This window comes from Euprymna scolopes, chromosome 3 (genome assembly GCF_053919585.1).
Source record: "Euprymna scolopes isolate OS-2025 chromosome 3, ASM5391958v1, whole genome shotgun sequence".
In the NCBI taxonomy this organism is placed as follows: Eukaryota; Metazoa; Mollusca; class Cephalopoda; order Sepiida; family Sepiolidae; genus Euprymna; species Euprymna scolopes.
The window spans coordinates 19,022,828-19,044,666 of NC_136484.1; the positions used below are offsets into that span (position 1 = coordinate 19,022,828).

Sequence of the window (21,839 nt, forward strand, 5' to 3'; positions counted from 1 at the left end):
CGTATGTTATCTTTATTTGTAATGAATGGTGCTAATATATTTCATTGTATAGATTAAAGTTCGAACTCCGGTGTCAGCAGTGGAACTCTTTATTCATATATGACACCGTTAAACTAGGATAATGTAAGACACTCTGAGTCTTACTTATATTATCAGACAAAGTTGTTGAGATTTCTTTACGATTATTAGCAATTGTCCTGGCAATTGTGATTTTGTTGGGAACATGTACGGTTGGCCTTTATCGTCTCTAATATGAATAGATAATGTGCAACTTCATGAAAATATCCTGAATTTCTTTTCTATGACGGATTCACCTCATTTCGAAGCCTCTTTAGCAAGATGGCGTATATCCCACAGAACGCTTTAGTTTGCGAGTATTAAATCAATAATCTTAACTTTTATACATGCTTAATTGCACTGTTAAGAGGATAACAAAACAAGTTTTGGAAGAAGGCGAAAAAACTTCTTTTTTTTTATCCGCCATTTGTATTCTGAAGTCAAGAGCTCAGTTTAACAAGTCAGCATAATGATTAGATGTTTCAGTCGTAAAAAACATCGAAGTAAAAGAGGAGAGAAGTGAATTTCTAAAAGGGTAGATAATAATGTTGGTCAGCCTCATAACCAGATGGTGTTCAACTGTATCACCTCAGGGAAATAAACAGATTTGGTGACTCAAGTTTGATAAGACGAGCTTTTTTTCTGGCGAAAAGAAATTATTTGTTTGGGGGAAATTCTGTAGCAAAGTTTGAAGTGATGCACACCCTTTCTGTGAATTTTACAAGTATTTAATCATTTAAAAAATTGTCTTATGCTCCAAGTTCATATTTCAAATATAAGTAACAGATTCGCAAACATTCTAGGAGGAGAACACTTGAATCTAAATATTTATTTAGTTCCAAACTAAATTCATTCTTTAAGAATATTTTCTGTCGGTGGCTGCGAAAGCTAGACTTTGGAAAAGGTTTTAGATGGAACAGGTATTCACATATGTAGCAAAAATAATTGCATATAAATATTTATTTATCATATATACATATATATATGGAAATCGCTTCAGACAAAGTATGAAGTCACTTTATGTAAGTACCTAAAAAAAATTAACTCCAAGATCAACTAGCCAACGATAAGTGTTAATTGGATTACGATCTAGAAAGCAACTGTTTTCTTCATTGTCATAAAATAGCTAATGTAATGTGAGCACTGAAGGACAAAATAAGTATATATATATATATATATATATATATATATATATATATATATATATATATATATGTGTGTGTGTGTTATGTTTAGTTTAGCTATAGTGGCAATTTCCAGGATACTTTTTTATTCAATAAATCGTTATTTCGCAAGAAAAAGTTTCCATATTTATCTGCCTCCAGGAAAATTTAGGCAAAGTTTATTATGAAAAAAATCCATCTTTTTCTAAAATGACACACTGTAAAAAGAAATATATAAGTTGATCGACAACAAACCAAGATAAATACTTAACTACCTTGATTTTGGAACAGAGATCGAAAAAAAAGCGAACCACGTCTGTTCTATACTTTTACACCGTAATGATTCTTTAAAAGAAGTGTATTCGCGTTAAATAAACTCAGTTACTTAAACGAAACTTGAACTCGCTTCGCTGGATTCAACGTGATTCTGTTTAACCAATCAATGGCATCACTTTTGGTTTGACCTAGTGGCAACCCTGCCCCATTAAGAAGTGAATAAAAATATCGTATACGCATGCGCCAATGAATGAATTTGAGTTTATTTGCCCATCAGATAAGCCATTGCGAATTCAAGTGCGTTGCTCAATAATGGAGTAGGCATCTACTACTTAAAAAGAATTAATGAATCGAAAGAAATTTGTTATTCATTTTAATTAAAATGTATTCTATTCATTATAGTTTCCATTTTATATGCGACTAAACATATCTATAAAAGCCTTCGTCCGTCAGTTAGAAATGAAGTTGTGTTTAGTCTACCATCCTCAAGTTTGAAATAGAATTTTATTTGATTTATCTCGCGTTAGTTTAGTTTATAATAACGCTTACAATAAAAATAAAATGTCCGTTTTTCTGTCATGAAACTTAATTTCAGATTACATTTTTCGTTGATCTGTTACGCTTGTGTTTAAAATAGCATTTTATTTAGTCTGCCATTCCTAAGTTTACATTATCATTTTTGGTTAGTTTGTCACTATGCAGTTCTAAATAAAATATTTGGTTTGGAATGTCTACATTTGAATTAGAATTTCCGTTGGTCTGTCACACTTAAGCTAAAAATACCATTTCTGTTTGTCTATTACAGATATTGTTTAAATGTTATTTTTGTTGGTTTGTCATACTTAAAAGTTGAAAAAATATTTTCACTGGTCTGTTCCAGATATTGCTAAAATAGCATCTTCTTTGTTCTTTCAGTTAATATCGAGATTTCCGTTGGTCGTTGAATATTGCTGAAATGTCATTTTCGTTGGTCTGTCACAGATATTGCTGAAATAACATCTTTGGTCTATCAGTTATTATTGAAATAGTATTCTCGTAAGTCTGTCGCACTTAAGATTGAAATAGCATTTTCGTTGGTCTGTTAAAAATATTGCTGAAATAGCATAATCTTTGGTCTATCAGTAATTATTTAAATAGCATTTTCGTTGGTCTGTCACAGATATTGCTGAAATAACACCTTTTGGGTCTGTCAGTTATTATTCAAATAGCATTTTTGTTAATCTATCACAGATATAGCTGAAATAGCATCTTCTTTGGTCTGTCAATAATTATTCAAATAGCATTTTCTTTAGTCTGACAAAAATATTGCTGAAATAGCATCAGTTATTATTAAAATAGCATTTTCGTTGGTCTGTTACAAGATATAGATGAAATAGCATCTTATTTGGTCTGTCAGTAATTATTTAAATAGCATTTTCGTTGGTCTGTCACAGATATAGCTGAAATAGCATCTTTGGTCGGTCAGTTATTATTTAAATAGCATTTTCATTGGTCTGTCACACTCAAGGTTGAAATTTTATCGCTAAACGCGCCGTTTGAATAGACGCATCTTTAGCTTATCCATTCTTTTCATTTGCTTCGGGTATTTTTACTTGAAATACATTACTGTTTTCATCTTGGTTGATAATCTAATAATGACTCCCATTCTTACACAAGGAGGCAATTTTCAAACTGATCTTCGATTGCGATAAATGTTAGACAATAAGAACGAAAACGCGTCTATTTATGCTAATAAACATTTAAGTATTATCGATTGGCCGCATCAAATAAAGTATGGCGGCATCTACTTTCTTTGCATAAATTCTCGAGAGACGTAAATTGTATGGGAATGAAGATTACAGCATTCCTTTTATGCCTCGTTGTGTAATGTGTAGTATTATTACTATTATACGGGCAACAATTTCATTTTTATTATTATATTAACAGCATTATGGTTGATGTACTCTGCATCTTTTCGAACTCGGGGACCTATACTTAATTTTGAACTGAATCTTTTATTAAGCGGTTTTCATTCCATCAGCCAGGGTTGAATAGGAACGTTAATTTATGTTATTTGTAATCATTATCGTTTATAGTAATCTATCAAGATTTAGTCCTAGCTCAAGTTTTCACGTAAGATTAGATTGTAATACGATCGCAGCCCAGGGAGTTGCTCGGTGTTGCATTCTAGATGGGTTGGCACTAAATATATTACATGATTCCACACGTAGTCCATGTGTTTCGGCTAGTTGCTCTAGCAGTAGATATCCGCCCAATCGAAATCTAAAGATCCACAAAAGTTTGGAATTGACGCCGCTGCTCTGGAACTTAGATGTTTCTTCTATTTTAATCCTAATTTGATGTTTTCTTTCAACAATTGGCCCGTTCGTTGTGCTGTGTTTCACAGGCTGTGATCTCGTAACCGGAATGAATAGTTGCATACACATATTACAAGGGTATTTTGTCTTATATATATATATATATACTTTATTATATTACTAGCAAATATACTCAGTGTTACCCGGTATTGAACGTAACATTAAATTCCTTTTAAAAATGTCCGAATACCTTATATACAAACGTTCAAGTTTGTAAACCAAACATTAGTTGAGTATATAGATTGATAAGTGTACTTATACACACACACACACACACACACACACACACACATTTAACTTTCATAGATATATAGATCGATTAGCTAACACTGTGCATCATTAAAATAGGTTTAGATCATCAGATCTTCTGTACGTTTTAGCTCTTAGTTAAGAATATCTCACCTCATGAAAAGTTATCATGCTCAAAAACGCTCCTAGCCCCGTAAACATTCAAATTGAACAACGGATACGCAAGTATTGATAACTTCCGTTTAAGTTTTCAATTTTTATTAGTAAAAACCGGCACCTACTATGAATGGACCTTCAAGTATGTATAGCCGTCTCGCTACATGCAAGTGTTTACATTTAAATTTTGGGTGGAGTGGAGAAGTGATGGAAAATAATAGCGAGCGGCAAGTGACTACCTCTGAATTTTATATTTAAAAATAACTACAGTATAGCTTGCTTTATATATGTTTTTTTCTGGTTCAATCAATTTATCCCCAAAACACACACACACACACACACACACACACACACACACACGCACGCACGCGCGCACGCGCGCGCGCGGTTCCAGGTCGCCTAAAGAAGTCTCTTTGACTGAAACAGATGGCTTTTTGTAGCGACCATATGTAACTGTTAACCCCCCAAATAATAAAAAAAAATATTTTGCTCTTTTTATTGAGCAGTATTTAACAACCTCGTTGTCTTCATTAGTTCTGAGTTTTGAACACCTCAAACCTTGATATATATATATGTGTGTGTGTGTGTGTGTGTGTGTGTGTGTGTGTGTGTGTGCATGTATTTCAGCAGCATTTTTCTCTTAAGCATATTTCATTAACAAAAATAGATGTTTTTTTGTCAATTAATTCTGTTTTTGATCCTTTCTAACTTGCAAATAACGGTTTTTATTTCTGGCAGGAACTGGTTAAAAATAAAATAAACTTTACTAATAGTAATAACATCCTGAAATCTTTGTAAAGTTATTACAAGAATTAACAAATCAAATAAATATACATGTTATATATATATATATATATATATATATATATATAAACGTGTGTGTATATATATATAAACGTGTGTGTATATATATATAAACGTGTGTATATATATATAAACATGTGTTTTATATATATATATAAACATGTGTGCATATATAACATGTGTTTATATATATATATAACATGTGTGTATATATATAACAGGTTTGTATATATATATATATACCATGTATATATATAACGTGTACATATAACATGAGTGTATATATAACATGTGTATATATATATAACATGTGTGTATATATATAAACATGTGTGTATATATATGACATGTGTATATATAAACATGTGTGTATATATGACATGTGTATATATAAACATGTGTGTATATATATATATAACATGTGTGTATATATATAACGTGTGTGTATATATATAACGTGTGTGGATATATATAACATGTGTGCATATATATAACGTGTGTATATATATATATATATATATATATATATATATATAAACATGTGTGTATATATATAACATGTGCGTATATATAACTGTTATATAGGGGGTCTTATTAAAAGAGTTATTAAAAGATGAGTCTTAGAGAGAGATGCTTAGAAGGAGTCTTATTACAGTAAGGGATGTTGCAAGACTCCGAGAGAGAGATTTTTGTTGTAAGAGACTTAGAGATATTGTTCATGTTAAAATGTTCATTCCGTATTGTGTAGAATGGAAGAAGAAAGCTCTTTAAGTGAGGACATATTGTTCAGACAGTTCGGACATGATGATGTTGAGACGTGTATGTAAAGACATATAACACAAATATATAATACAATTCCACTTTACCTTTTTGTAAGAATCATAAGACACAAGACGAGCTTTACAAAACGCATAAAGTGTGTTTTTCTCACACGGCCGGCCGGGATTTCCATCCTCAAGAATTCAAAGTCTCACATTTTTCCTTGAAGTGACGTCTCGCTCATAGACGACTGAATGTCCCTCTCCGAGTTTTCTCACTGACTGACTAACTCTAACTAAAGTTTTTCTCTATTCCTAGAACTTTCTATTTTCCGTGACGTCATACACATGTTAATACGTGTGCCTTCTTTCACGTGTTATGGACATACGTGTCCAAAACTTTTCCTATTTCTCAGTAACCTATTTATCCAATATGTTAAAAACATTATCTTATAAGCTGCATTCTTTCAATTTAAAATTTCATAACAAACTTGATAGTTAACATTCTTTCCTTGAAATATTTATCTATATTCTAAACAAATGTTTGCTTTACATTTTTAAATTCTCACACGTAATCTATTTCTAAACCCAGATTACGAGGTTCGAATTTGTCTATTGCTATTTCATTTTCATTTTAAACTAAATTCTCCATTTTTATACTTACATGAAAAGGGGACAGCCCTTATCATGTAACATAACATGTGTATGTATGTATGTATTTATATATATATATATATATATATATATATATATATATATATATATATATATATATATATATATATAATTTGTTCAAATCCAGTTATATTAATCTATCCCTGGCGATCTAGAAGGATTGTAAAGTACTCGGACTTACAACAAATATTGCTATTACATCAGCCATTCCCTAACAGAAGTAAAGAAACCGTTATTCGGAAGTTGGAAAGTGTCAAAAACATAATTAATGGACAAAAACGTCGATTTTATGAAAATTGTTAATAAAATCGTCATCGAAAAAAATCGAAACAACAATTATTATTTAATTACACAAAACAATCTATTTTAATTATTACATGAGTTCAAACATTTCTAGAAAAGGCTGTGTCTGCCCATTGGTTTGTCACGCACAAGTTTAAAATAACATTTTCATATAAAAACGTGTAGATTTAATGGATGTAAACTTAGTCATTTATTGTTGATTATTAGACGCTGTGCTTTTAAGTTTTAGAGTTTACAGTTGTCTGTTTTTGTTTTTTAGAGATTTTTTTCAGTTCGTAATGTTTTTTCTTACATTCTATTCATGAATTTTAAGAAGAGGCGAACTCGGTTGATCAGCCTCACGTTTAAGTTTTAACAAGTATTAGACGAAACTGTGACCCGTTGGGACATAAACACTGTCACTATTTATTTACTTTGATTCAATTCTGATATTCATAAACGCTGACGCATCTGTTAAGACGTTCTCTTTGCATAACTAAAAATAATAATAATTTTCTTTACTTCTATTATTATTATTATTATTAGTAGTAGTAGTAGTAGTAGTAGTATTGTTATAGAAGTAAAGAGTTGTGTCTATGGTGTGCACGGACACATATGTAAATTAAATGACTTTACTGAAACAAGTGATACTCTTTCTATGAATATTTGCAGAAACATTAAGAAATGTGAACTAATGTGTGACTCAACATAAAGAGGGGTGGACAGGAAAATTAGATAGCTATCTAAAGAAAATCGGTACCTTATTTAGTTAATTATAAATAACTGTTTACTAACATAATTAAAATAGAATTGCTTTCAAACATAACTCAGTTTCGGAACATAAGTATATTCAGAATGTATGTTTTTATTATGAACATTTATAATAAAATATTTAGGGATATAAACGTTTAGTTTAATCATAGATTAGCTACGATCTATCACGCTTAATTAAAGACATTTTATGCGTCCACGCACTACAAAAAGCTGTGTCCGTCTGCTGGTTTGTCCGTTCGTTTTGCTTAAGGTTGAAGTAAAGTTTTCGCATTTAACGCATTAAACGGTTGCATCCATTTCTCTTAAACTTTCTAATAATCATGTCTTGAGCGTTTTAATGAATTCGTAATAAAAATAAAGGCAGCAATTAAAGCTAAATGCTTGTTAATTAGCGTTTCGTTGTAAAGCTACTTAAAAAGACTAATTGCATTAAGTGGACATTATTCAAAGACAACGAAGATAAATTACTTCTTCAGATAAAAGTATCTTAAATATTATATTCCTAAAAATATATCACATTTTATGATATCTATAAGAGAGTAGTATTTATTGTATAGCACCTGTCTAGAGAAAAGTATATTACGACCAAATGTAGCAATATCGGATGCAAATGTGTATAAAATAATGTTAAACCGGAAGTTCTTAGTTTTAGAATAAATAGACGAATGGTAAATTCCATTAGAGGTTTAAATCTATACTTAAGGCTAAGTATGAGGATATGACGTTACGGAAAGGTTGCTCAGTATGAGACATGGCGAAGAACGGAAAAAAAAGCTGTGTCCATGACTAGCAAGCTTTGAGACGTTCCCGACATTTTTTAAAATCTGTGCATCTAATGAGTCGACACCCCTTTTAGTTGTTTATGACTAAAACCTGACATTGTTAAGAAAATGTTATCATCATTTTTTTATCTGTTAAATTATTTTATATGGAAAGAGAAATAGGTAGAAAAGTTTAACCCTTATCCCTGAGTGGCTTCCGGGCCTTGATAAGTGGTGATCTCTGTGTAAAAAAAAAAAATTCGACTGCTAAATCACAATTCAGATGACTTTTATGACTAGGGCTATGACAACAGCATATTCTTTTCATTGTTTTACCCCTCGAATGTGTATCCGTTGATATCTTATATGCTTTTATATCGAGTGATGTGGTTCTCGGTTGATTAACTGTCTGTGTCGGATATATACTAGAGAGTCAAAACAATGAAAAGAATATGCTGTTGTCATAGCGCTATTTAAAACAAAACGCTAGTCTCTGTTGAGCAACTACTTAAAACGAGTCAACGAGAGATTGTGCTGTTTATTAGCGGGTGACTGTCTATCTAAATATACACTAATATTTGTTTGTAGAATTCAAATATATTTTCGTTGTGAACGATTTTGATAATCTCAATGGTGTACGTTTTTTCACTTCTCCTGAACACTGAACCATTCGAAAACATAATAAACCGGAAATGAACATTGGGTCATTCAAAAACCAGGAGTAACTATAGCATATACACATACTCTATTCGAGTATTTGTAAATCGCTGCGCTTGGTGTTCCCACATTTGTAGCATACAACAATACAAACTCCGTGAAATGATCAAGTCTCCTTCACAAAATAATTGTGACAGACCAACAGAAATGCTATTTGAAACTTAGACGTTCAAAATCAAATATTTTATTTGTAACTGAAAAGTGAATAACTAACAAAAATGTTATTTCCAACTTAAGAATGACATCTGCAGGACAGACCACTGAAAGTGCTATTTCAAAATTAATGGCAAACTAAAGTAAATACTATTTTAAATATAGGCGTAAGGATCGAAGAAAACGACATTATTTTATTTTAAACACGAGATAAATCAAATAAAATCCTATTCTAAACTTCAGTATGACAGATCAAACGAAATTCATTTTCGAACTGACGGGGCTTTTATAGATATGTGTGGTTGCACTGATGACGTGGCAGCTGATGTTCCCATCCTCGTTTCTTTCTGTCATCGTATGCATGGCTCTTCTTCGCAGTAACCACTTCCATAAACGTAATTAATAAAGAAGTATGATAAATGAAATTGGGTGTTTTAAAATATTGTTGAAGTTTTAGTCTTTATTTGTCACATACAGGGTAGGGGAATAACTATCTACACCCAACCGCTACCTCTGCTCACTCAATAAGATGTTTTTCCCTACCTTGCTTCTTCGTGCTCAACTTCCGCCCATGTTTCAATTGCATGTACGCATCCCTCTCGTTCTCTTACTTCGAATAGAATTTTCATATTCCTTTAAGTAATTTTACACTTACATGTGGATTTTCTAACCTTATTTTATTTATATTATATATTTTCATTCATTGTAGCAGCTAAATATCATTACAAACTTGCCACGATTCGTTCGTTAAGGATAGTTGACATGGCTCGAAAAACAATGTCAATATCAAACGGGAAAACTTTTACCAAATAACTTACTCATTCGCGATCCATATAATATTCTACTTGCTCATTTCATAGTTACTTCGTATGTTCGCTTTGCAAAAGGACAGCTACAATTTTGGATGGCCAAACTACATCAACGAAATTTATCTTTAAAAACGTCAAAATTAATACGAATAAGAAGTGGCCTTCCTTTGATGTAACCTGATAATAATACACGATTATTGTTGTCAAGGTGTGAGAAAGAAACTCGTAATAACTTCAACGTGCAGCGGTTCTTAACCGAAGAAAGAAGTAAGCGAAACGTTACGTAAAATAGGAAACATTCGACAGAAACAGGGCAAAATAGAAGAACAGTGTCCGTCAAGAGGTTTTAAACTGATGAAGTAAATTAAATATCGCCTCTTAAACTGTGATTTTGTTATTTGTATTAAACTATTTAATACAATATGATTTTCTGGGTATTTATTAGTTATTAATTTATCCCATTTGGATCAATTCTATATTTAAAATACAATGGACACTATTTTCATAGAAATGTTAATAAACTCATATTTGCTGCGTGTTATTGGTTTTTTGTGTCCACAAAACTAATTTTTTGCGTCATCCAGAAAAATATCATCTTTATAAAAATATACTTTTTAATTAAATATATTTTTTATTCAGTTGAATTTCCACGGGTCCTGCTAGTACACAATAATATCTTTCGCAAGCAAAGTGTGATATGCTATAAAATGATACTGACTCCAATATACTTTAATATCGGTAACAATTTTATTAGCCAACATTGTATTCTATTGAAAATCCATCGAAAAACAATACCTTTTAAAACATCTGATATTTGCATTTACCTGTTTTATGTATCACGCCTCTTTTAGAGAATGTTTTAAATAAAACGCCTTTTATTCTTGAATGCAATGAATACTCTTTGAAATGGATAGAGTGGGCATGAAAGTCTATAGTACACAATGGTTGTGCTTTCCAACCACAACTGTCCTAAACCAATGTTAAGTCCTGTACAAGGAAAAATTCAGAACATCTCGAAACAATGCAGAGATATGCAGAGAAAGACTCGTGTTATTTCGGAGTTTTCCTTCACTTTGACTCGTTGCACAATCAAGGTTTGAGTGTAATCTACTCTATTTAATATATGGCCATAAAAAGGATATATATATATATATATATATATATATATATATATATATATATGGGTGCACGAATGTTTCAATCATATTAATGAAAGTGGCGTAGTAGCCCTAGCGTCTATTACTATTAAACTACGCCAATCCTGTTATATATATATATATATATATATATATATATATATATATATATATATATATATATATATATATATATAATGTGATTGATAATTTAAAATTCAAATTAGAATTAAAACTAAAAATTGATTTCATAAGAAGAAACAACAACAAAGTCAATAATTTGTACGATGAAACAGATTTTTAATTTTTGATTCTAATTTGAATTTTGAATTATCAATCAAATTACTAAATATAAAAGTAGCTCTAGGATATTTGCCTATCGAGCTTATTACATATCTGAATTACAACGAGCACTGTTCTTTTCTTGTATGTTAATTAAATTAGTAATTTTACTATCACTCTGCTCTTTCGACTACTGTTCTAACCCCCTTCATATATATATATATATATATATATATATATATATATATATATATATTATTTTTAACACCTACAGATACTAGTGTTTCATCCATCATCAGTACAGGGATTAACGATTACAGCCAGTCCAGAGATTCGAACTCAGCCACGAAGCTATCTCTGACTCCATCAACAAGAAACAAACCACATAGGTGAACTGCGAGAAATGGCGTTTAAAATAGTTATATAAAATGTCAAAGATTGCGATTGGGAACTTTTTCGCCTCCCAACTTCTTCTTTGTCACAGACGTTTTGAGTCTGTCTCTGCTCTTTTTTTACTTTCTATGGTAATGCTCGACTGAGCTCTAATCTGTTTCTTCCCTACTTCACAACTAATACTCCTCTAGCTAAAACAAGCGCCAACAACTTCCCTCATTCTCTATCTGTGCCGGAAACTAAACGAAAATGCCATTAGCAGAGTTTCTGTCATAGAACTGTCCGTCTGTAGAATGCAATTCCGTGTGTCTGCGTCCCGACTTACTATAACATAATCATTTTCGAATCTAATTCCTATTGAGCCCTCCTCTTACAGAATCTAGCCTTACACAAGTTCCATCATAACTGATCACGTCGTCTCACCATCTACCTTACACTTATCGATCATTTTACATTTGTCTCCGGTCCTTGATAAGACGTGACTTCCCAAGCAAATACAAACAAATAACGATATCCGTGTGCAATTCTGACAGCAAAAAACAACCACAATCGGGTTTTTCTTTTCAATGGCATTTATTTATTAGCTTAAGGAAATTTAATTGTAACTTCATTGCTACGTCTGTATAAGTAAAACAATGTATATCAGTGCAACATATGCATAAGTAAATTAAGGTAAAACGTTATTTAACATGTATAAAACTAGTTAACATTGAAATTCATTTTAAATTGTATATTATGTATCTTGTGATTTTTAATACTGCCAGTCGTATTTGCGAACGTAATACGGTTAAACGGTTACATATCGCCTAGTATACTTCTTGCTGATTTGTCTGTTTGCTTTGTTTGTCTCCATGCACAATAAATGACGTCATCAGGAATAACACTACATGACGTCAATAATGAATTTCGTCATTTGAAGAGTTAAGGTTTGTCTACCATTTAGATCCTGGGGATATAACTACACACAAACGCGCACACATACATATTGAATTAAATATTGTAAGATTAATATAATGTTAAAACAAAAGTATTTTCATTGCATCTTTAGTTTTACATTCTAGAGCTATTACCAAATTTTTGTGTAAAAATAAATTTATTTTAATATTTTTGGGAATAAGTGTATATATATATATATATATATATATATATATATATATATATATATATATATGATTCCCGAAAGGATGACACACTAGTGTTTGTATGCTATAAAAACATAGTTTTTATAATTGAAATTAAAAGTCGGTCACTTAAGCTCACATACGCAGAGCATGATGATATATTCATAAGATCACTTTCGCCGTCTTTACATTCATATAACTGTTAATTTAAACTGTATTTCTCGCAGTTAACGTTGGATGCGTGGTTTGTTTCTTGCTGATGGAATCAGAGATGGCTTCGTGGCTGAGTTCGAATCTCCTGACCAGCTGTAATTATAACTCCCTGCACTGATGAAGGATGAAACACTAGTTTCTGTAGGTATTAAAACTTATTATAGTAATACTTATATATTTTGCGAAGACAGTTTTGTACTCTGTGAAGGCAGGAAAGGAAGTTCTTAGGAGTTCCATCCCAGGAGTTGCAACAATACTCCATCTTAGGTGTGCTTGACTCTTGTACATGTTTGGATTGCGAGTGAAATCTGCAAATCAACGTCTTTATGGGCGCTCAAGCAAAACTTAACTTTTTATCTGGTTTTGATGTTAAGTAGAAAAGATTCCACTCTGGATTCTGCAGAGATGATCAGCTTTCTCTGCCAATTCCTCTGACTTTTTAAATGATTACATTAATCGGTCACCTCAAGCTTTAATTACTAATTGGCCCAATCGAATTAGACGATTACAAATGGATTCTGACAAAGACATGATCATTAACTGCGAAACAATTGTTTACGAACCATTTCGCAACAAGAGAACGAAAGCTCTCGACGATAATTGCAAGAACCAAATTAATATCGACTCGAAAAAGAAACACTCGCACTCTTTGTTTTCCCGCTATTTTTATTGTTCTTAGATGCGCCCTCTTAACTTAATAAAAGGTGTTGTCCACCAGTGTGTCAATCGGTTGGTTTGAAATAACTGAATGAACATGTTTCATTTTAGATGTGTCTAAATATTTCTAACAGGTCTGTCGCTTAAGTTTGAAATAGCAGTTTTATTAGTCTGTTAAGTTTTAAATAAAATCGTCTGTCAAAAGGTACAAAATAGAACATTTGTTGAGATGCCAAACTGGATTTTAAATATATATTTTCTTTAGCAACGCGTAAGTGTAAAATGGCATTTCCGTTGGTCTGTCGTGAAAATAGCACTTTAATTGGTCAGTAATTCTTATGTTAAAAAGAACACTTACGTTACTGTTATTTTTAAGTTTTAGAAAGCATTTTACTTAATCTGTCATTTTCAAGTTCTTAAATACTACTCTCCTTGTTCTGTAATCTTTAGTTTAGCAGAGCACTTCAGTTGGTCTGTCATTTTCAGGGTTGATATAACACTTTCGCTGTTGTGATATTTTTTTTAGCTTGAAACTTCATTGTTTATTATTTTTACGTTTCACGCAACATTTTTGGTGGTGTGTCATTTTTTATGCTTGAAGCAACAATTTCGTTGGTCTGTCATTAAGTTTGAAAAAAAGAAATTTATGCGAATTTTATTAAGATATCTCCAAGCATCTCCGTGAGTTATTTCGTCAGACACACTGAGGTTTGAAATAGAATGTACGTTGGTATACCACGTTTAAGTTTCAAAATATAATTTTAGTTAGACTTTAATGCGTTTACTTTAAATAAGGTTTTCTGTGTCGGTGACAATCTAACGTTTTAAAAATACATATTCGATACTGTGTTACGTTTTGACTAGAATTAACATGTTCGTTGGCCTCACATGTTTTGATTCACAAACTATCTTCGTTTTGTTCTGTAACACTTCTTATTTTTAACAGCATTTTATAGGCATATGATATATTTATGTATATATGTATCGCTATGTATACATATATGTGTGTTTATATATATACATATATGTGTATATATATGTGTATATATATGTATATGTGTGTATGTATATGTGTGTATGTATATGTGTGTATATGTGTGTTTGTATATGTGTGTATATATATGTATGTATATGTGTGTATATATATGTATGTATATGTATGTATATGTGTGTATGTATATATATATATGTATAGGTATATGTGTGTATATACATATGTGTATGTATATGTGTGTATATACATATGTGTGTATATGCATATGTGTATGCATATGTGTATATACATATGTGTATATATACATGTGTGTATATACATATGTGTATATACATATGTGTATATATACATATGTGTATGTATATGTGTGTATATACATATGTGTATGTATAAGTGTGTATATACGTGCGTATGTATATGTGTGTATATGTATATGTGTATATATGTGTATATATACATATGTGTATATATGTGTATATGTGTATATATGTGTATATATACATGTGTGTATATGTGTATATATGTGTGTGTATATGTGTATATATATGTGTATATATATGTGTATATATGTGTATATATACATGTGTGTATATGCGTATATATACATGTGTGTATGTATATGTGTGTATATATATATACATGTGTGTATGTACATGTGTGTATATGTGTATATATACATGTGTGTATGTATATATACATACATATGTGTATGTATATGTGTGTATATACATAAATATATGTGTACATGCATATATACATGTATATGTATGTGTGTATATGTATATATAAATATGTGTATATACATACGTTTATATGTGTACATGTGCGTGTGTGCGATAATATAAAGTATGTCGATCTGGGGAATTTCAACTCTACCTTCTCATATAAGGATTCCTTTTGGTAATTTCTTTTGTTTTTCAAAATTATTTTGACGAAGATTTCCATTTTTATTTTTCAAAAGTTATTTCGGTATTTTTATGATACCTAGGGAATCTTTGAGTTTATTTTCGTCTGGATAATGTATGGTTATTATTTGGCAATTGAATCTTCTCTGGTAACTTTGATTTGCCAAAATGTTCACTGAAATTTTTCCAGCAATATGTGTAAGATTACATTTGCCCCAAAATTAATATTAAATCACAGTATCACAATATATCGTTGTTATATATATATATATATATATATATATATATATATATATATATATATGTGTGTGTGTGTGTGTTTGTGTGTGTGTGTGTGTGATATAAATATTTATTATCGTTAGCTAGAACTTGTGACCGTTTCAGATGTAACGATCAGACCGCAAAATAACACAGACACATATAAATGTTTATCTCTACTATTATATAAAAGGTACTTTGATTTTGCGAGTTCGTTCCCTATGAACTGGAAAGCGGCTGGGCCAATTTTATGATATATCACCCGAAGGTACTTTATGTGTCTGGCAGTGTTCTTAAATATATTTTGTGTCGAAATGTCTTCAATAAGTATCGATAATCAAAAAAATCCGATTAAAGAAGGAACAGGCGATTTTGACTAAAGTTAACATCTTATACAACCTAACATCACAAGTGCATTTAATTACCAAACAAGCCGAAAAGCCAAACATATAATTTCAACAGTAGGGTCTTTGATATGATAGGGGCGCATTTGAAATGAATGTTTCTGTTTAGAGCACAATTGAACAATGATACTTGATTTTTGCATTTTAAACTTTAATACAAGCCATCATATATTATATTAATTTTATAAAATCAACAGTAGATTCTTTACAGTGCACTGTAGACTACAATATATCGTGAACTTAGTCACGGCGAGAGGCATGCGGAGTTTCCTGCAGGTGTATTGCGATAGGTCCTAAATTAGAACAGGTAAACAATCGGGTTCATTGTTCTAATTTCAAATTCATTGATTTCGATGACAATAGAAATATGAAAGTGTGAAACATTCGTTGATCATCATTTAATCCCGGACAACGTCGAGTCACCCTATTAGTATATGTGTGTATGTGTGTGAAGTTATTTAATGAAGTAAGCAAAGGAGAGTTCATTAATGGTAATGCAAACGAAGTTGTGAGTCTATCATAATTGTCCAACGTCGAAAAGCTTGTCATCAATCGTGCGTGATTTATCCAAAGGCCATTTTGTAAATATTCATGACGAGGCTTGCTGGAAAAGAGCCAACATTGCAATTAACCACTCATCAATCTACACAGATGAAAAATTGCAAGAGTTATGTGTGAATGTTTCTTTCACTTGATTCTTTGGATTTTATTGCCTTTTTATTTAGTGAAAAGCGATTCCACTTTTTAGCACATTAGAATCACGTACGTTCAGAAGTTTTAACCAAACTATTTATGGGCGAAAATCGGACTTTTTTTTATTTAGGGATTACCCTACAGTGGGGGTCAAAAGAGTTTGCAGACCTATTTTTCTCAATTTCTTTATTAATTTTGCTTTATGTTTCATTTTGGAGTTTTCCATCATTTGCTGATTGCCATTCTGGTTCGTTCCATTACTACATTTTACGATAAAAGCCATAATTTAATAATAGTTCGACATTTTCCACTTTTCAGGTGAGCCAAAAGTTTATGCAGGTAATCTTAATTTATTGATAATGGCTAAAAAAAGATGTTGAAAGAAGGGTGAAATTGTTACATTTCTTGCTGCAAAGAAGTCTACATTGGAAATTTCGAAAATTTTGAAACGAGATTATCGAACTGTGAAACGTTTCGTCATTGACGGCAAAGATGGAAGAAAAAGGCATAAAAGTGGCAGACCAAAGGTGACTTCACCACGAGATATTAAAAAAACAAGAGGAGTTTGCTAGCACACCTACAGAACACAAGCAAAGCTATTTTAGACCATGCAGGAGTGTCTGGTATCTCTAAAAGGACCCAAAATCGGATTTTGAAACAGATAGCCGACCAGAGAACACAGACAAAATGTCCTCCTTTGAGTAATATAACCTGTCAGAAGCGACTAGCATGGGCCACTAAATATTTGAAAACAAATTTTCAAAATGTTCTCTGGACTGACGAGGTCAGAGCAACCCTCGACGGCTCCGACGGTTGGGCCAAGGGATGGCTTCTTAAAGGCAATAGTCCACGCTTGCTATTTAGACGTCAACAGGGAGGAGGAGTGATGATTTGGGCTGGTATTATTGGAAGTGAGATTGTTGGTCTTTTTCTTGTTCCTGACTGTATCAAAATGAATTCTGTGAACTACTGCAAATTTTTGGAAGCAAATTTATTGTCCTGGTTGAATTCATAACATGATGCTCTCAACCAGAATCTAATTATCCAACAAGACAATGCCCCAAGCCATGCTTCTCGGTTCACAAAATCTTGTCTAAAAAGACAAGGGGATCTCTGGTGAAGGTCTGATGGACTGGCCACCTCAGAACCCGTATTTGAATCCGATAGAGAATCTCTTGTCGATTCTGAAGAAGAAGGTTTACGAAAACGGACATCAATTCCATAGTAAAAAAGACATTTGGAAGAGAATCAAGAAGGTATCCTCTGAAATCACACCTCAGCAAGTGCATACATTAACATCCTCTGTTGATAGGAGGCTGATTGATTTGATTAAAAATGGAGGAAAGCGAATAAAGGGTTAAATAGTTTCATAAATTCATATTGTTCTGTTAATTGCTATTTGAGTAATAACTGTTGTTTTCTTGTAATATGTTATCAATATATGGTACAATAATCATGATGACACAATTTTTCGAATTATATCATGTTTAAAAATGGTATTTATTGCGGATAAATGAGTGCTTGCAAACTCTTTTGGCCCATATTCCTTCCTGAAATCATTTAAAGATCTATACCCCCCCCCAGAATATGATTATTTGGTTTCCGTTTCTATGAAGTTTTTCATATATTTGCATATAAAACAATGAGTAATATAGTGGAAAATATTGAAGCATAAATTTATCAATTTACACAATTTGTAAACACTTTTAACCCCCACTGTATAATCTTTCCTATAATTTTACATATTTATTCAGTTCTCCTGAATACTAGCTTTTCTAATAATAATAATGATACTAATAGTGCTAAAATCAGCTGAAATCATAAGGAAACCCCTCGAACGCGGAAACCAACACACATCAACTGCAAACACTAATCAACGACATGGAAACTGGAAGAGACGTAAAATAAAAGGATTGAGTAAACACCCAATGAATCTAAAATTACAATAAATTTTATAAACTATGCCCTCAGCAGAAAGCATATAAATTTAGCGTAAAGGGTCAACGAATGAAAGCACTAACCAGACTGCCACTGCATAAGTTTGTAAGGTTCTGGGATATTGAGGAGGTTTATTGCTACAAAATCCCAGAGAAGACTAATGATTCTTGCTAATGAGAAGTCAATGGCAGATGAATGTGGTGACAACGCAAATTAATTTGCATGGATTATCGGAAGACGTCGAGAGTATTGGAAATTTGGGTAAACTGTTTATCACCCAGATTCAGGGAACACCACCGGTTGCTGTCATTGAGTAATCTCTGATGATGGCCTGTGTGAGAGTGAGAACTCCTAGTGAGTACAAATACTGATAAATAACGATTCTTCCGATGCTTTTTACATCAGTCTGTAAAATGTATTGTTAACAATAATTGTTTTGTCAAAATAAACGTCTGCAGAGAGCAATACTATTAGAAATTGATGGGTTAGGCAGTGATTGTGAAATGTAATGAATTCATTTTTATCATTCCACAAGAAATGGGAGCAAAACATTATTACGATATAGACGAATTGATCTAGTGGGTGTTTCTCTAATATACATACAGCCTTCAAAGGAATGGCAGTTTGCGAATTAGCTCACAACACTCTCAACTTAAGGACAAAACAGCCGTATAAAATTCAATAATAAAACCATACTTAAAAAATATTTATACGAAATTATTCTATGGTGTTACCTCCAGTTGTTAAGTTACTATTAATTTTAAAAACAAGTTTTCAGGTTGTTTTTGTGGTGTGGACCATTAAATATAGAAGTTATAATTAAAACGGTAATTAATCTCAATTAAGAGTGTATGTATGTACATATGAATGTATAGATGCGTATGTTTTTATATGTGTGCGTATGTATACATACATATATATATGTATATATATACGCAAACATATAAAAACATACGCATCTATACATTCATATGTACATACATACATTCTTAATTGAGATTAATTACCGTTTTAATTATAATAGTCCACACCACAAAAACAACCTGAAAACTTGTTTTTAAAATTAATAGTATGCATATATATATGTATATTTATATGCACACACACACACACACACATATATATATGTATATATATATATATATATATATATATATATATATATATATATAACATACGCATCTATACATATTAATTTTTTTGATAAAAAATATTAATAGGGCTTGCATTACAGTGTTGGCTAATATTATTATTAGGGTTTTCAAGGGATTGTAGTATTCGTTTTATTTGTTCATCAACAATGTAATTAGGAAAATGATTATTGATGAGTATTTGATTATTAATGAGTATTTGTTTAATGTTTTTTTTATTTCAATGAGTAATGTTTTTGTGGGTGATATCATTTTAGCGCGATTTAATACATTTTTATTATGGCTATTTTGTAACATTGTGGGCACTCACTTTTAATAATAAAATCCTAATTCAAAGAAACCACTTCATCGGACCAAAAAATAACAATATCGGCCTTTCTTTTGGCCTGATTAATTGGTCTCTTTTTGAATTGGGATTCAATTCAAAGATGTATGCACATATGTAGCCAATAATGTTAGCATAATAAACAAACATAAATAGAAATGAGGTATTATATATATATATATATATATATATATATATATATATATATATATATATATATATATACACGATGCAGCGTTCCAAAACGAATACTTTCTATTATATTACTCCACTCGAATGAATCAAAGAGGATTGAAAATTGCATTATTATGATGACTGAGCTTATGCATCCAACACCTGAAACTTTCTTCGCTCTGTTATAGATATTGAAAATATGAGACTCTATATGCTTGTATAATAAACAAACTATATACCAGCTATGTCTTGCATTAAGCACTCTTTAATAATCACGCGAGTTTCATTGGATTTACCTCTAGAGAAACCAATCAACACAAACATTATACTTATATATATATATATATATATATATATATATATATATATATATATATATATGTATATATATATATATGGGGGGTTCTCAAGTCTTTATTCAATTAAATTACTCAATTAATCAATTTATTCTTCCAGTGATACCGTATGATCTGATTGTCCTGAGAAGACTTCATGCCATACCCTGTCAAAAGCATTAGATATATCTAGAGCTACCGCTCTACCCTTCAGCGCTTTATCCAGTGACTGGTATATACGCTCTGAGATTACAGTTAGGATGTCTGCTGTTGAACGGGTTTGCCTAAATCCATATTGTTGGTCAGTCAGAAGTTTAGCATCTGTAAGGTGATGGACTAGAGCTTGGTTAATTATTGTCTCGAATATTTTGGCGAAAAGTGGGAGGAGGCTAATGGGGCGATAATTTACTGGGTCAGTTCTTTCGCCAGAATTCTTGAAAACTGGTACTACAGAAGCAGTTTTCCAGCAGGCAGGAAAACAAGATTAATTAAGGCATTGGTTGTAAAGTTTGGAGAGAACTGGAGCTACTTCGGTGGAGCATTTTTTTAATAGCACAGCCGGGATGAAATCAGGTCCACATGCTTTTGAAGTGTCAAGATTTTTTATGATATTATGCACCTGAGAAGGGGCGATTTTCAGATCGTCAAGTCTGTCGTCTCTCCGCAAAGGAAAGTCAGGGAGGCGTGGTTGGAAGGGTCCAGTGTGGAGTTGGAGGCAAACCGACTGGCGAGCATGTTAGCCTTCTCAGTTGCAGAGCAAATAACCTCATGATTGTTGTATAGTGGTGAAATTGTTGATTGCCCATTATTTACTACACTCTTGTAGATTTTCCAGAAGTCACGGTTTCCTAATTTCTGTGCTTCGATGC

General features: G+C 31.7%; 1 protein-coding gene across 4 annotated transcripts in view; it reads left to right on the forward strand.

Annotated features, from left to right (window-relative positions):
- Positions 1-21,839, forward strand: part of LOC145253291 (neuronal calcium sensor 2-like) — a 570,463-nt gene that overhangs the window by 269,655 nt on the left and 278,969 nt on the right. The window contains exon 1 of one of the 4 annotated variants that reach the window (XM_080112922.1): positions 13,151-13,277. The exons of the other annotated variants lie outside the window; for them this stretch is intronic. The gene's annotated coding sequence lies outside the window, so the exon portion shown is untranslated. Of the gene's footprint in view, positions 1-13,150; positions 13,278-21,839 lie in introns of those variants that run through there. 4 annotated transcript variants of the gene reach the window in all.